This window comes from Podarcis melisellensis (assembly GCF_964234715.1).
Source record: "Podarcis melisellensis genome assembly, chromosome: 9".
NCBI classification, from domain to species: domain Eukaryota; kingdom Metazoa; phylum Chordata; class Lepidosauria; order Squamata; family Lacertidae; genus Podarcis; species Podarcis melisellensis.
The window spans coordinates 64,693,110-64,710,296 of record NC_138541.1 but is presented as its reverse complement, the minus strand read 5'-3'; the positions used below and the strand labels follow the sequence as shown (position 1 = coordinate 64,710,296).

The 17,187-nt window shown below is 42.9% G+C and overlaps 1 long non-coding RNA gene across 1 annotated transcript in view; it reads left to right on the top strand.

Moving 5' to 3' along the window:
* The window catches only part of LOC309377449, a 42,484-nt gene extending 39,344 nt beyond the window's left edge, over positions 1 to 3,140 (top strand). Inside the window, exon 4 of the long non-coding RNA XR_014171583.1 lies at positions 2,759 to 3,140. This is a non-coding gene — a long non-coding RNA (uncharacterized lncRNA). The remainder of the gene's footprint in view (positions 1 to 2,758) is intronic.
* The last annotated feature ends 14,047 nt before the right edge of the window (positions 3,141 to 17,187 follow it).

Sequence of the window (17,187 nt, the reverse complement as noted above, 5' to 3'; positions counted from 1 at the left end):
ACATTTTATTTTAATTTATATTTGGTGTTAGCTACCCTGAGCCCGGCCCTGGCTAGGAAGGGTGGGGTATAAATAAATAAATAAATAATAAATAAATAAATAAATAAATAAATAAGAATAATAATAATTTTCTTTTCCGCAAGACTCTAAGTTATCGTCTTCTGTGAACTCCCAGTGGTGCTCTTGGATGGGCGGCCCCCACCACTCTTCCTCATCCAACCAGTCTCTGCCACTATCACACCCTTGAGATTCTCCCCAGATTACACCCCTTGTTTCTTCTGGCACACTCTACACTTCTCACCATCCTTTCTTCACATCCTCCTTGAGTGCTTTTGCCAGACTGGAGTGTTCCCTTGAATTTTAATATTGCCTCGTGTTTGCATGGGTAGAGGATAGAGAGGGGTGCCTGGGTGCATGCGCAAAGGCACATGCTCAGAAGGCATTGTGGCCCTGAGGTTGAACAGCACATTTCCTGTAAGCACCTACCCCCAATTACCTGTTTGCAGCATTGGGAAGAGGTGATTTGGAGTAGGAAAAAAGTTTGACTTGATTTGCATAATTAGCAAACGCTTTGCATAATGTGCCCTCATTCAAATGCGGTTTGAATGCCACAACCTTCATTCAGTGCAACTAACTTCATTCTGAATTGCCATGCTTGGCTTTCTGCAGTTTAGACGGTGCGCATTTGTCGTTTTGTGTGTGTTTTTGTGCAAACCTGGGAATGTATTCTCTCGTAGGGAGCATAAAAAACAGGGTTTTATTTGATGAAAGAAAATATGCCTGCTTTGGAGGGGGAGAAATCTGCTGCTAATGTAGCCGCTGCATTGTTAGTTATTTCACAAATGCATTGAATTTGAAGTGAGCAAAACCGGCAAATATATCACACGGTTCTAAATGCCAGCTTACCGCTGTGCATGGGCATTGTAACTACCTGTCCTTGAGCGAGGCAATTCAAGCAACAATATAAAAAGAGAGAGACTTTAACATGTCTGGCTCCATCTAAGCCAGAAGGACGGAAAGTATGACATATGAAAGCAATATACTGTTTAGTGTGAGAATCAATTTTGTTATTTCTATAACAGATTCGCTTTTCTGGTTTCCGCATTCTGTTTTTACAATGTCCCCTGCATTGCCCTGATATCATTTTGCATTTGCTTGCCTTGTAAAAATGGTCACAGAGCAACACTGCCATTATATTGCCTCTTTCCCTACCATAAAGTCATTGCTCCAAGCCTGCAACGACAGAGATTTCTTTTCTCTTTACATCGCAGAGTCATTTTCTGTGAACTTGCTTTTTTTTAAAAAAAATAAAAATATATGTATATATAAAATAACATAATCTTCACTGACTCTGAATGAAGAATTGCTTTTAGCCAGATTGCATTGCACGGGTCAATTATATACTGGGCTCACATGAGAGTCGTTTTATATAGGGGCATGCACTGATTTTCTAATGAATGAAACACTGAACCAAATGAGGTCCATTTGGTTCAACGTTCATTCAGTACCAAACAAATGCCATCTGTAAGAATTTAATCATCCCACTCAGGGGTGGGGATGGTTATCTTTCTCCCATGGCAGTAGCTAATGTGGGGGCAGATGTCGCCCAGCAGGTGTCATTTTATTTTTTCAGAACTGCCTATCACATGGTTCTGGAGCATTTTTGTGGGAAATGGCACTTTTTTGTGGCGACCGCCATTGCCCATTCCTAGAATGCGGCAGAATGCTGTACGGTCTGGGATATTCTGGGAACAGAAAACAGTGGCTGGCAAATCAGGTATGCTGCCACAGCAGAGCAAAGAGATTGAAAGGAGCTCAAGTCAGCAAAAACAAATGTGAGCATTTTCATTTTGAATAAATGAAAAACTAAGGGTCGTATCCAGTCAAGGACTTCTAATGTCCCTTTCTCTGCACCCACCAAAAATCTGTTCCAGGGAAAGAGAGGGAGGTTGATTGTGCAGGTCCTTGCACTAATTAATAGTGAGCCCTGCTCCTGTGAACAATGGCTCTTCTGTGGGAGGAAAATATATGGTCCTGTGATCCACATGCGTGGGTAAATAACAAAAGAATTGGCTGGGTGCCTGGATTCAAAACACAGGCGAAACTCACTCCCCAGCAGGAGAGGGCCCCCAGTGGCAGAGCTGAAACTCACCAAAAAACAGGCAGCAGTATAATGTGGGAATATATGCTGTTAAACCTTTTCATGTCCCATTTAGTTTGCTTGCAAACAGCACTCCTCTCTTTCTACCCCTCTGGCAATGAACAGATCACACATTGTTAAGTAACTTTAAATACTTTACTTGCAAAATCTCCAAAGATCAGATTCATGCATTTCTCCAAGCAGCAGCAAGGAGAACACAGGCAGAATGTTCTTGGGTAGAAAATACAGAACAGGCATAGGCAAACTCAATTCCATGTCACAGTGAGAAAGAAGGGGAACAGGAAGAGAAGGTTTCACTTCCTCCCTTATTGGAGAAGAGGGGGACATCACCTAGCTGAGTCTAGGAATCCAGTTCTATTTTCTTAACCCCTTCATGCACTAAGTAGCACTCATGCATATTTGACTACAGTCTCACACATCCTTCCTATGGGGAAAATCTGATGGAATGATGTCCGTAACCATTCTGCCCACAAGTAGGCCTTTTGCAGTGATGGTTGGTGTCAACTGGGACTTACAGGGTGGAAAGCAGAGAAGCCAACAATGAGAGAAGCACGAGCCAATGACAGGCAGAGGCCACTAATTCTAATCCTACTGCAGGAACAAAACTGAGGAGGAGGGAGCTAGCAAAAAATGTCACCCACTGGTCACCTGTAAGACAACAGGTGGTTAGAAAATGTGTGAGGGCAGACTAAGCTTCATGAGGTACAAAACCATTTGGCTTAATGGACCAATTTCCATTTTGCGTGCAGCTCTATAGATAAAGTATGTCCTTCCTCAAAGAGGGCACGTGTTGCGGTGAGACCTGGAGACTGACCTTCTGATTGTGGGTGGGTATATTGGACAGCCACAACACTTGATTGATAGGCCCCTCATTGCTGGGTTTAATTTGGCCAATGGGGAGCTGTCTAAATGGGCCGAGGGACCTATATATGCCTATGCACATGACCCAGAGCTTCATCTTTTGGCTCTTGCATTGGAACACCCGCCCACCTCTCCCTATATTTAGGGCATTGTGCAATTGACCTTGCTATGCCATCATGTGTCGTCTGTCACTGGGACAGGGGCATGGCAGGAATTTCCCCACTTGGCTGATTGGCTGTTGCCATTTGGGTTTCGCCTGCTGCATAGCAAATCGTCGCAACATGTAAGGTTGTGGATAGGCTCTGGTTCAGGTGATAGGGATAGGAGAGTGGTCTCGTCATCCCTATGTGAAGGGTATTCTGTTAAAGGAATCCAGGGACTCAATTTGGTTTGGTCAACCCCCAAGCGGGGGTTGTGCCCATACCTGAGTCCATGAGAGCATCTGGGGAGTGGACATAGTCTGTTCTTGGGCTTTCCACCTACCTCAGGTGTTCACCCTTGACTGACCTATGATAGAGCTCTGGGTCAGCGCCATCTGCAAGGGTGCAGGGAGCTAGTCGAACCCGAGCCTATGCAACCACTCACTTTTCTGTAATCGATAAAGTCATGGCCTAAATACTGCCAAAAACCAAAACTAAAATTTTAGTCAAATGTGTGTTTTTTTAGGGGGGAGGTCTCTGGGTCTGAACACGCAAGTGTATTTGGAGATGATATGGTCTCATTCTGACTGTACCATATGTTATTTCTAAATACTTGAATTAGTTCTTATAGTCAAAGATGGGTTATTATGTAGCCACTATGGGGCGCGCAAGCTCAATTTCATAGGAACGGGGTCTTTTAAAGTACACAGCAGCAATGCTGCCAAAAATACCCATATTGCTCATGACACTTATTATGTAAAATGCACTAGCAGGTAAATATCCATGTAGGTCTCCATTTACCCTTAAGGATTCCTTTCACAAAGAAACTGTTCAGTTTGAAAAGAGCTCCTTTAAATATTTAAAATATGAATAGCTTCTCCACCCCTTCTCTGGCCGATGAAAGGAGAGCTTGCCTTTAGTTTTTGGAAAACATGAAAGGGGTCAGATCACTAGTATTAGAAGCCTCCCTCCCTCTTTGAGAGATGTGCTCTTTCAAGACATCAAATAGAAAAACACTTTTCTCTTTAGTCTACCAGTCTTGTACAATGTGTCGCACTCATGAAGTCCTTTAATCCCATTAGAGTTTGCACAGACCATAGAGAAAGTCCGGGAAGTGGGGGTTATTTTTGAACAAGCTGGAAGCTTCTGAAACCCAGTATACAAAAATTAATGTTCATTCAGTTCAGCTGTTTTTACCAGCACATCTGTTGACCAATCCACAACATATGCAGCTTGGGGTTGATGTTTCTTTTATCTCCAGTCTACTAAGAAAGGGAGTAGTCAACACTGAACATGGTGACATGAAAAGAGTCCTTCTGGACCAGACGAAAGGCCTATCTAGTCCAGCATCCACTTCTCACAAGTGGGTCAACAAGATACCTGTGGAAGTAAGATAAAGGCATAGGGGCCCCTGACCATTAGGTCCAGTCGTGGGCGACTCTGGGGTTGTGGCACTCATCTCGCTTTATTGGCTGAGGGAGCCGGAGTACAGCTTCCGGGTCATGTGGCCAGCATGACTAAGCCGCTTCTAGCGAACTAGAGCAGTGCACGGAAATGTCGTTTACCTTCCCACCAGAGTGGTACCTATTTATCTACTTGCACTTTGACGTGCTTTCGAACTGCTAGGTTGGCAGGAGCAGGGACTGAGAAACGGGAGCTCACCCCATCACGGGGATTCGAACTGCCAACCTTCTGATTGGCAAGTCCTAAGCTCTGTGGTTTAATCCACAGCGCCACCCATGTCCCTCTATGGGAAGTAGCTCTTCTCAATAAAGCCCTCAAGAGCATAACAGCACTTTCACCACATGTGAGTCCCAGCAATGGCAGTATGGAAACAGCTTAGCGGGTGTGGGACTAAGCCCATAGCACAGCTGAACCCACACAGACTATAGCATGCATCCCCTCTGTCTGTGCAGTTTGTGGCACCAATCCATAGGGTGGCCCACCTTGGTTCAATTTCTCTCTCTCCAACTACTGGAAAAGGTGGGACCAGTGGGGATTCAGGGCCAGGACCAGTGGGTCTCTGTGATGCCGTTGTGTGATTTTTTCAGGCATAAGGTAATAATGCCTGAATAGGTTTCTAATGCTTGGATGTTTTTATTATGTTTTTAGATCTGCTGTAAGACGCCCAGAGTGGCTGGGGAAACCGAGCCAGATGTGCAGGGTATAAATTATAAAATGCAAGGCATGAGAAGGCTCATTTCTCACTAAATGATTGTAAGATAAAGGTGAAGGATCCCTGGACAGTTAAGTCCAGTCAAAGGAGACTATGGGATTGTGGAGCTCATCTCACTTTCAGGCCGAGGGAGCCGGCGTTTGTCTACAGACAGCCTTCCGGATCATGTGGCCAGCTTGATTAAGCCACTTCTGGCACAGCGGAACACCGTGACGGAAACCAGAGAGCACAGAAACAGCGTTTACCTTCCCGCTGCAGTGGTATCTATTTATCTACTTGCACTGGCATGCTTTCAAACTGCTAGGTTGGCAGGAGCTGGGACAGAACAAGGGGAGCTCACCCCATAATGGGGATTCGAACTGCCAACCTTCTGATTGGCAAGCCCAAGAGGCTCAGTGGTTTAGACCACAGCGCCACCCGCGTCCCATTATTATTATTATTATTATTATTATTATTATTATTATTATTATTATTATTATTATTATCAGGGCTACTATTTCTAAATAAATATTATAAAGGCAACGTAAGTCCCCAGGGCACTTTAAGCCACAGGATTCCTTCTCCCAACCATCTGCAAAGGATCTGAAAGTGTCCTCTTTAGGAACAGAAATACGGCATTCAGAGTCAAATCTTTGAAATGCCCCCATCACCTTCTCCAAAGACACAAGTCAAAGCCTACAGGAGATGCGGTTCTATATGGTATTGCCACTTTGGCCACCAATCTATTGATGCCTCTTATTAGAGAGTGTATGAATAGCATAGTCTCACCCTAAAGGCTGTGATTCATACACATATTACAGAGAAGGGAAGAGATTCCGGACATAAAATTTTAAGGCAGTTCAGCAATATAGTATATTAATGCTACCCAGCTAACCGAATCAAATTAAAAGTGAATAAATAAATCGATAGCAGCTGTCCCTTCAGTGAAACTGGTTTGTCTCTTAATTACTTTTGCAGTACCCAGAGAATTCAAGGCCAAGAAGATCTTGGTCTCTGAGCTCGTAAATAAACACATTGCAAAGGGAAGAACTGCAGATCTACTTTTCAATACATTTATGAAGTCATATTAATAAACCTTTCACATGTGCTCAAATCGCCCAAACCTTTTCATACTATGAGTTATGTTGTCCTCTGGATAACTTCATCCAAACATTCCAGTACGTGAAATGGATGGAGAATTATATATACTGGTTTGTTCTGTTTGTGTTTGATGGTTGATATGAAAGGTTATTTAAAAATATGCTGCTTTATGGCTTGTAAATATAGGTCATATTGCTCACTATGGTTCAGTAAGTGGGGGAAGGCAGAAGTCATGTAGAGTCACTACCATGTTTCATTAAAAAAGGATAATGTTCTTTTGCGAAGTCAGAAAGATTAAAGGTCACATTAAAGCTTTGGTTTTTACAGCCCTGTCTCTGAAGTTATTGGGTTATACAGGTACAGTAAACAAAATTTAGGAGATGTTGCTTGCATTCAGAATACAGAAGGTGATATTTTGGAAGTTCAAGTAACAAGAAAAGCCATCTTCAGGCTCTATGTTTAACTTCAATTAAAGGCAGGCAGTGGGTATGCAGCAGCAAACCAGCTGCTTCTGATTGGAAACACAGGCATCTGCTGTTGTGAAAACAGTATATGCTAACCTTATTAAAGTTCAGTTATTTTTATTTAATTTTATTTTTATCTTCTGAACTGCCCAGGTAGTTACTTACTATATACCGGTAAGTTTAGTCTCTCTCTGTGTGTATATGAACCCACAATAATGGGAAAACCATCCCTAAGACATAATGACTTCAATTGGCTGCTCGGTTACGTGACTGATTCACAATTTCATATGACTGCTTCTACTATAATTTAAGGAATAAATTATAACTCTTGTCAGGTAGGTGTGTTTCCTGTTCTGTAGTGTAGTGAGTGCCTTCAAATACAAGTTGACACTGCTTCAGTTAAAGCCTACTCTTGCCAATTGCACGAGACGCTTTTCAATTTCCATGTATTTTATTATTATTATTATTATTATTATTATTATTATTATTATTATTATTATTAACTATGAAGGCAGAGGTCATTCTGCTCTTGTACTTTGCTTTGTGTCAAATTCAAATGTACCTGTAGCGGAAAAAGAAAAGCTAATTTCTAGCCTATATTTTTTGCTCAGAAGGCTTTTTCCCACTCTAGATCCATCTTTGCTTGTTTATAATGATGCAGCTGCCATCCCTCCACTTCTGACTTTGAGCGCTGAAGTGTGTGTAAGCAAAATAGGTAATTCAGAAGGAAATGATTGAATCAAGGCAAATGAGAAATAATGAATTGACAAATCCCGAGTACGGAGTACACAACGGCTGGCAAACTATGCCTCTGCTAATTTCCAGTCCCTAATGATGCTAGAAATATATAAATTTCAGCAGGTCAGCTAGTTACAGAGTGAAAAAGCAGACAAACCAATAACTAATTGGCTGAAGTAAAGCAAAATAATAATAATATTTGTCCTTGGAGTGCAAGCAAGGATAGACAGACAGACAGATGATAGATAGACAGACAGAAAGACAGACAGACAGACAGACAGACAGATGATAGATAGACCTTAAATTTTAAAATGTGGATGTGACATGTTTCCAAATATGTATTATGCAGAACTTTAGATGCAACTCTCTCTTGAGTGAACATCTGCATTTGCCTTTGCATAATGCCAAGCCTGTGTGTGCCTCTGCATAAAATGTGAAATAGTTCAGAGTAGCTGCTCCCATCATGATCATATGCTTTGGGCAAGAGCTGGGAAGTCCTCGTTCTGACTCAGCTATATCTCAGCTTTGACACCTTCATTTGCAATATAATAAGCCTTGCAATGTTGTCATGATGAATGTGATATAAGAATAATGCATTCCAAGTCCTTTGACCGCTTCAGTGAGCTGCATAATGGCACAACTTGGCCTGTCTCCATACCACATTTGGTCTACAGTGTTGTTTAATTTTGTCCTAGTTCATTTATGTATTTAGCTATTTCCCAAGGCTGGCCCAATACATTTTGCTACCTGAGACAAAGGACAAGATGGCTGTCCCTCCCAATTCCATGTAAAGAAACCAACTGGATTGATATCATAAGAAAAAGATTAGAAAAACATGCTAGATCAGACCAGTGGCTGATCTAGTCCAGCATCCTCACAGTAGCCAACCCAGATACTTAAGGAAAGTAAATGAATTTTACTTCAAAACTGATGGATGGCTATGTCCTCCTTTGCACTTGAAAGCAGCAGGCTCAATTAAATGGGCCAGAAAGGCTTCATGGCCCACTCAGCTTTGTGTTTCCACCTTCCACAAAGTGCTGGCCCTCTTCACATCTTCCAGCTGAGGTGGCCATCTCATTCTGCCTAATGGCAGGACTAGCTCTGCTCTGCCCGATAATTTCCTTTCTAAATTAATAATAATAAATTTGGTGCAATAATGAGTTTGGTGTGTTTTACCTGGTTCTAACAGATCCATAGAAGGGACGCGGGTGGCGGCCTAGCCTCAGCGCCTAGGGCTTGCCGATCGAAAGGTCGGTGGTTCGAATCCCCGCGGCGGGGTGCGCTCCCGTTGCTCGGTCCCAGCGCCTGCCAACCTAGCAGTTCGAAAGCACCCCCAGGTGCAAGTAGATAAATAGGGACCGCTTACTGGCGGGAAGGTAAACGGCGTTTCCATGTGCTGCGCTGGCTCACCAGATGCAGCTTTGTCACGCTGGCCACGTGACCCGGAAGTGTCTCCGGACAGCGCTGGCCCCTGGCCTCTTAAGTGAGATGGGCGCACAACCCCAGAGTCTGTCAAGACTGGCCCGTACGGGCAGGGGTACCTTTACCTTTACCTTTAACAGATCCATCTTCAAATACAGTGGTACCTTGGGTTAAGAACTTAATTCATTCTGGAGGTCAGTTTTTAACCTGAAACTGTTCTTAACCTGAGGCACCACTTTAGCTAATGGGGCCTCCTGCTGCTGCTGTGCCGCCACCGCCCGATTTCTGTTCTCATCCTGAAGCAAAGTTCTTAACCCGAGGTACTATTTCTGGGTTAGCAGAGTCTGTAACCTGAAGTGTATGTAACCTGAAGCGTATGTAACCTGAGGTACCATTGTACTCCTGTCTGAAACAGTCACTCTTCATGAAGGTTTCCCAATCCTGGGTCTCTAGCTGTTTTAGGACTACATTTCCCATCACTTCTGACCAGTGGTCCTGCTAGCTAGGGATGATGGGAGTTGTCGTCCAAAAAGAGCTTGGGAAGCACTGGTCTAGACAATGCTGAGCTAGAGACCTGTGGCCCTGTGGATCCTGCCATCTGAAGCAGTCGTCTAACCTTACCTGGATTGCTGGACCTTTGGTCAGTCTTGTTATCAGACACCTTTCTGTTTATGGGAGGGATTGGTAGAAGGTTCCAGGCTCAATCTACAGGACTGGGAATGTTTCCTGTCTGAAATCCTGGAGCGTCACTGACAGTCAGTGTAGCTAATACTGAGTTATATGGACCCAATGGTCCCCACTTGGCCATGAAACTCACCAAGCAGCCATAGACAAGTCAGCCTAACTTACTCTGCACGGTTGCTGTTGTCGAAAGGGTGAAATAGCACTGTTCTTTGCTCCTTGGTGTAAGGGTGGGATTCATCCTGGGTAGCTCAGTGAGTAGAGCATCAGCCTCTTAATCTCAGGGTTGTGGGTTCGAGTCACATGCTAAAGATTCCTGCATTTCCGGGGGTTGGACTAGATGACTCTTGTGGTCCCTTCCAACTATCCAATTCTAGGATTTGTCTGGCAAATGGGTCCTGTTGAAATTGTTGAGCTGTCCAACAGCTTAAAGTTGGATAGCTCTGCCAATAGCTGCCTGATTCATCACCAACAAGGTTTATATCATCTCACTGGTAAATAATAAAAAAATATAAACTATTGCTAAGCAGTATAAAGACTATGAAATAACTAACTTTCAGAACATTTATTATTTAAAAATGTTATATTACTGTGTGTGTGTGTGTGTGTGTGTGTGTGTGTGTGTGTAAAATATCCCTCATTACTTTTCCTCTTCATTCCCCTCATATGTATTTTTTGAAATGGTTGCATGATAATATTTCTAGGTAGCTTTAGGCTATAAAACTCTTATCATTTGCTGAGAGAAATGAGGGAGGTTAAGGAGGAGGCATCTTCCCATCAAAATTGATGACACCTAGCTGTTGTCCATAACTTTTTTTAGAACCAAGGAACAAGAATTCAGAATATGCTTAGTGGATATTGTTTAAGGCTATTTTGGATGGTAGGAGAATTTATGAGTTAAATTAATAATAAATGAGCCCATGTTGCATCTCCTGGAGTTTGCAAACAACCTCATCTGACCACTGAGAAGATGTATGCTTTTCAGCAGTAATGAAAGTACATAAATATTAATAACTTTCTTTTAAAAAGAAAGAAAAGCTGTCACTGTATGGCTGTTGACTATACATAAAGTTTAATGAAGACTATGAAAATAAGTGGGTGTTGCAGTTTTAGGAAACTCGCTATGCTTTAGCATTTATTATCTGGGAAGTTGCCCATGGTGGCTGTCTATGATAATAACCATTAAATTTGCAGCTTTGAGCCAATTACTTAACCAAGAGTATTGATTGCTTATTGAGACATAATGCAGGTGAAATATTCACACAGATAGAGAGTTAATAAGTCTCTGCAAGGAACCCCTTAAATGTGTTGTCTAAATGATGGCTGTTGACTGCAGATATACTTTGCAGGTCTGAAATAAACCTTTCCCTCTCCCTCTCCTTCTCCCTCTCCCTCTCTTTCTCTCTCTGTCTCCACACACACACACACACACACACACACACACACACAACTAGACTTCATTGCCCCCCCCATTTTTTATTTTCATTTTTCATTTTGACAAAGCAATAATAACCCAACTGGAGATCAGCACCAGCCGCTGCCCTAACAACAAGATATATCTGGTGTCAGAGACTGTGCTGAGGAGGGCTGCACTGAGGACTGAGGTGGGAGCCTACTCCTCCTCACCCTCACCCTGCTCCGGATCCGGATCCTGAATCTTCCCAGGAGCAGGAGAACAGTATAGATTTCGAACAGTGGTTTGCAGAGGGGCATACTTCAGAAGGCAGAAGCTGGGAAATACTGGATGGGGGACAGCTAGGAGAAGAAACACTGGGAGAGAGAGGGTTAACAGATTCACTGTCTCTGGACAGCATTCAACCCCCATCCCCAAAGACACAGAGAGCTCAGAGTGTGTTAGAACAGGAAGCGCACAGGTTACAAACTCAGACTACGAGATGTAGGAGTGACATAGATTAATTGGGATGGCGGGTGAGCCTTAATTGGGAGCAGCGCCATTCTAGGGAGACTTGTTCTTTTGTCTCCTGCTGTGATTATTAAAGAATCTAACTGGTAAGCCGTTTCTTTCATTTGATCTTCAACTCCCCGAAGCTTGACACCTGTGTAGCAGTTAGAGTATTCGACTAAGACCTGGAAGGGCAGGGTTCTAATCCCCACTCAGCCAGGAAACTCACTGGGTGACCTTGCTAGTTACTTACTGCCTCTCAACCTACCCTACCTCACAGGGTTGTCGTGAGGAATCAATGAGGAGGCCACATTGAGCTCCCTGGAGAAAAAAGGTGGGATACAAATGCAAGAATAAATAATAAATAAAAGCAAATGTAACAAGAATGCGGTAGAGATTTAAAAAATAATGTTGTAGGAACGATGTGAAGTTTTGGTCAACTTAAGTCGGAGATGTGTGTGTGGTTTTATGTTCCTTTTCCTGAGCTTGTGAAATGACATTGGAACATTGTATTTGTTCAGCTCTCTTGAAAGTTTCTGGGAGCTCAAAGCAAATAAAGACAAATGGATAGTTGATGCAGAATACAAAACATTATCAAAGCAGCACAGGGAGCCATCAGAATATATTAGGTGTTAAATCCCATTGTCTCGTGCTCGCTTAAAATAAAACGGAAAGGGAAATGTCACTTCATTAATCTGTGCTTGAGACAAAGACTTGCCCAATGAGAAATGGTGTAAATTCCCAGGCAGGGCAGCTACAATAGGGAGATTACATTGCCACTGTCTTCCCCTAAATGCTGTAAGAACTCCTATTTAAACATTAATTCAATTAACTAATCAATTTTAATTGTAATGAATTTTAATTAAGTCTCCAGCCATTACCAAAGAGGCCTACCAGTACACATCTATTTTAAGGCTCCGAAAGATTTTCTTTGCATTGTTCACACTGATCCAGCTCAGCCGAAGCAAGTAGCCACTCACAACAATGACCCCCCTGCCCCAAAAAAGCATAAAACCTTGCAAAAAAAGGAGGGAAGCATCTCAATGAATTTGTACCTTAAAAGGACTTGGGTGAGGAAACTTTCGCTGTTTTATAAGCTGCAGTTTGCAACATCTTTTCAAGTTGCATGCCTTTCCTCCAAGTCAATAAATATGGAAATCTAATAGTAAGTGCAATTCTCCACATCATGACTACTGAGAACGAAGTCCCGTTGAATTTGGCAGGGTTTAAACCCAGGGGGATTACAGCCTAAATTCTCATTTGTTGCAAAGGGGTGGAAATTGACAGAGAAGGAATTGAACTATGTTAATTTGCATCAGGTGACTCTATGTATGTTTAATGATGAGCAAGACATGGGTGACAGTATTAGGAGTCATTTGGATGGTTAGATCTCAGGGATCAGGGCGCAATTTGTTTGTTATGTTTTCACAGTGAACCAACCCAATGTGATTTCACCAAACTTGCCTGCAGATCAAAACACAACTTCTCTGTCAGATTACGCACTTCCTTGCATTTTGCAAAGCAGTTCTGGCCCTAAAAATTGTGCACAGAAATATACGTAATGTACAGGGTGTCTGAGAGAGCACAATATGTATATTTTAGGGAGAAACTCACTGAAAAACATGTGGGATATTATAGGAAGTGTGTACAAAATGTGTTAGTTATATACAGACATAGGTAAAGGTAAAGGGACCCCTGATCATTAGGTCCAGTCGTGACCGACTCTGGGGTTGTATTTTATCTAAAAATGTAACCTTGCTACTCAGTTGACGGGCTTTTGTGGCAGCTAATGCAGAGTAAGTGAAGGTATGCATAAAACAAACTGACATTAAAATCACAAAAATCAGCCAGCGGTAGAATATTAGCCCAGCCAGGTGCTTTCCAAAACTAGTTCTATTTAAATATATAGGTATTTAAATATACCCTTAAATATATAGGTATTTAAATATACCCTTAAATATATAGGTATTTAAATATACCCTTGTGAAGAAACCAGAGGCCTTTCTCCTGGGCATAGTTGACCAATCGGTGTTAAAGAAGGATAGAACTTTCTTTATGTATGCCACAACAGCAGCAAGAATACTTATCGCAAAATATTGGAAGACACAAGATCTACCCACTTTGGAAGAATGGCAGATGAAGGTGATGGACTATATGAAATTGGTGGAAATGACCGGCAGGATCCGAGACCAGGGAGAAGAGTCAGTAGAAGAAGATTGGAAGAAATTTAAAGATTATTTACAGAGATATTGTAAAATTAATGAATTTTAGAATAATGTTGGATTGGAACTAAGTGATTTCTAGCTGTAACGGGTTAAAAGAATATGAAAAAATGGGTTTATATAAGTAAAAATTCAAGATTGTAATAATTTAAGAATAAGATTTGGGTAGTAAAAAGAGGGAAAGAAATTGTTGAATTAATAATTTGATTTGGAATACAAAAAAGGGTGGTATGAGGAGGTCCGAGAAATAAGTAAATGAAAAATAATGTGATGGAAAGATGGATTGTTTTTAACAATTTTTATTTGATATTTTTTCTTTTTTTTGTAATGTAAAAACCTTAATAAAAATTATTAAAAAACAAAACAAAACTAGTTCTATGAACAGGCCAAGTGAGGATTTTTTGGCCACGATGCTCTGCCTCATTTCAATAAGCACCACCTCTATAGTCAGATAATTCTGCAGCAGAAAATCTCAGTCTGGTAGAAGCAAGAGATGAGTGAAAGCATCCCAGACAAAACATGCATGCATTCTTTGGATGTAAATCATGCACAGCCTAAGGTACTTCTAGGTAGATGGAATCAGCCATCTTTTCTCTCTCTCCAATTCCCCAGGAAGGGACTGCATGCTATGATGCACAGATATTTTTGTGGTCCTTTTAAAACAACTTTTTACTTGTGTTGTTCCAGCGGATTTATAAGATGCTCCAAACAGCCTTAGAATCCTAGAATAATAAAATAATAATAATTTTTTATTTATACCCCGCTCTTCCCGGTTCAGAATACCAGGCTCACGGCGGCTGACAACAAATTTAAAACACTTAATTGATGCAACAAAAAAACAGCATAAAATACATTGTGGTTCGAGGACCCGACCCCCGCGAAGTGAAATGAAGACACAAGGACACGTGATATAAGGTTGATGGGCTAGAAAAGGCCACAACTTTATTGATTACAGCAATGAAAAGGTATTGGCTTAGGCATTGGATCGAAACAAGTGGGTTTATTCACCAGTAGGTGGAGCCTGTTGATGCTAATCCAACTATAGGCTCACCCTTGCTGTCGCCGAGGGTCGTGCCATGGCCTCCCGCCAAGCAGGCATCGGACAGAACACACGACCGCCAGATTCCTTTAACGGAATACCCCTAAAAATTGAAGGCATAGGCGATGGCCACACCTAGGCCTTCGACACACCACAACACATTATTTCAATGCCTAACCTACCCACCAATACCACAAAAGTTGTGACGATTGCTACGAGGTAGGCGAAAAAACCAAATAGCCTAATGCCAAATGGAAAAACTCCTACCAGGCCCCCCGGGCAACCAGGGCGACCAACCTAAGGTCCATAGCAAGGCCAATGACCTAAGCCCTAACTAAAAGGGAGTGGAGGGTGGGTGACTCGCGACGGGACGACGACGAGGAATGAGGCCAGGGAGAGGCTGGCACTGCAGCAAAAGGCCGCTGAACACGCCCCCTCCGCGGCACCTGGTTGGGTGGCCACGGGGGGGGGCGTGAGTGCCAGCCAGGTGAGCTGGAGGCAGGGGGCAACGCCCCCTGCTGGGCGGTGCTCGGGCTCCCGCCCACAACCACTCCCCTCTCTTTCAGGGAAGAGAGTCTCTATAAAACGTGAATAACAATAAATTCAGAATTCAAAAACCAATTTAGGGGGGAAATCCATCCAATAAATATTAGATTATCACCAGGGCTAGCTGGCTAAATTAGTCCTATTTGGGCCAGCAAGGAGACCAGGGAAGAATTAGCTGTGGGATCCCAGAGCGGGTAATCTTCATAAGAAGGGGAGGGGGAGGGAAGGAAGGGTTATAGAAGCATCAGATCAACTTATAAGTGTTGTTGTTGGTCAGATTGATGCATGGAGCGGTTCATAAAAATATGGGCTAGTCCACACATGCAAGTTCTGATATATGCAGTGATCTGAGAGCAGAAAACTGGGCAAGTCCACTCCAAAATGTGGAGTGCAGAAAATCCTCCCGATCTCTAGTCATTTGAAGCCTATGTCATGGCACAGTCAAATCTTGAGATGGTGCATTGACATTTTCCTCTGCTTGTGAATGGCAAACCTGGCAGATACAGTGGTGCCTCGGGTTAAGAACTTAATTCGTTCTGGAGGTCTGTTCTTAACCTGAAACTGTTCTTAACCTGAGGTACCACTTTCGCTAAAGGGGCCTCCCACTGCCACACGATTTCTGTTCTCATCCTGAAGCAAAGTTCTTAACACGAGGCACTATTTCTGGGTTAGCGGAGTCTGTAACCTGAAGCGTCTGTAACCCGAGGCACCACTGTATCTGTGATGCATTGAACTATCAATAATCTCCAGCACACATAAACATGCACACATCTAGAATTGCCATATGTCCCAGCTGGCTGGGCTTTACTCTGATTCTAGCTATGCCACCCACTATTCATTGATCCCTTTAGATGGTCTAGATTTCTAGCTCATAACAATATACTCACCTTTCATCCTTAAAGGACTGATGGCATGAGGCAAAATGTGCAGGGAGAACTCTGCACAATCAGACGCAGGTGACGCTGTGGTCTAAACCACTGAGCCTCTTGGGTTTACTGATTAGAAGGCCAGTGGTTTGAATCCCTGCAACGGGGTGAGTTTCCGTTGCTCTGTCCCAGCTCCTGCCGACTTAGCAGTTCGAGAGCACACCAGTGCAAGCAGATAAATAGGTACCACTGTGGCAGGAAGGTAAACAGCGTTTCCGTGTGCTCTGGTTTCTATCACAGTGTTCTGTTGCACCGGAAACGGTTTAGTCATGCTGGTCACATGACCCGGAAGGCTGTCTGTGGACAAAAGCCGGCTCCCTCAGCCTGAAAGCAAGATGAGCGCTGCAACCCCATAGTCTGGACTTAACCGTCCAGGGATCCTTTACCTTTACCTTACAGTCATTTGGAGAGAAATGAGCCTTCTCATGACTTGCATTGTATTTAGGAATATTACAGCTATGATTGACACTCTGTGCTCATCCAGGCTTCCTTTTGTGTTGTGCTTCTAAGCAAAACTTTAAAGCTCTGTGTCCATGCACTTTTTTATTTGTCCCAGTGCTTTCTACTCATACTCAGACATGGAGCTTTCAGAAGAAGAAGAAGAGTTTGGATTTGATATCCCGCCTTTCACTCCCTGTAAGGAGTCTCAAAGCGGCTAACATTCTCCTTTCCCTTCCTCCCCCACAACAAACACTCTGTGAGGTGAGTGGGGCTGAGAGACTTCAGGGAAGTGTGACTAGCCCAAGGTCACCCAGCAGCTGCATGTGGAGGAGCGGAGATGCGAACACGGTTCACCAGATTACGAGACTACCACTCTTAACCGCTACA